The sequence below is a fragment of the Pteropus vampyrus genome, unplaced genomic scaffold (assembly GCF_000151845.1).
Source record: "Pteropus vampyrus isolate Shadow unplaced genomic scaffold, Pvam_2.0 Scaffold43, whole genome shotgun sequence".
Lineage (NCBI taxonomy): Eukaryota > Metazoa > Chordata > Mammalia > Chiroptera > Pteropodidae > Pteropus > Pteropus vampyrus.
Genome location: NW_011888824.1, coordinates 613,269 through 613,595, shown reverse-complemented (window position 1 = coordinate 613,595; position 327 = coordinate 613,269).

The following is a 327-nucleotide window of genomic DNA, read 5'->3' as shown; positions in this document are numbered from 1 at the left end:
GTAGTGGGTAGCTGAGCTTGGAGGGAATTCTTGTTTAATTTTATACGTCAGAGAAAAAGGTCACAGTTCCCCGTGCTTGTCTCTATAGCCTAAATGCATGTGCACTCAGAAACACACAGGTCTGTCCTAACTCCACTCTTCCAACTCTGAGAAGCTGCACCAGCCTGGGCCGCTACATCCTTCTCCAGCTCCTCCAGCTCTATTTTCGGACCCCATGATCTCATGCCCTCTGCAGACCACACTCTGCAATTCCAGCCCAGCCCGAGCCGCGAGGCCACGCAGGGCGATTCCTGCAAGTGTTCGGAAGGTGGCCGGGGCGCGGCGAGG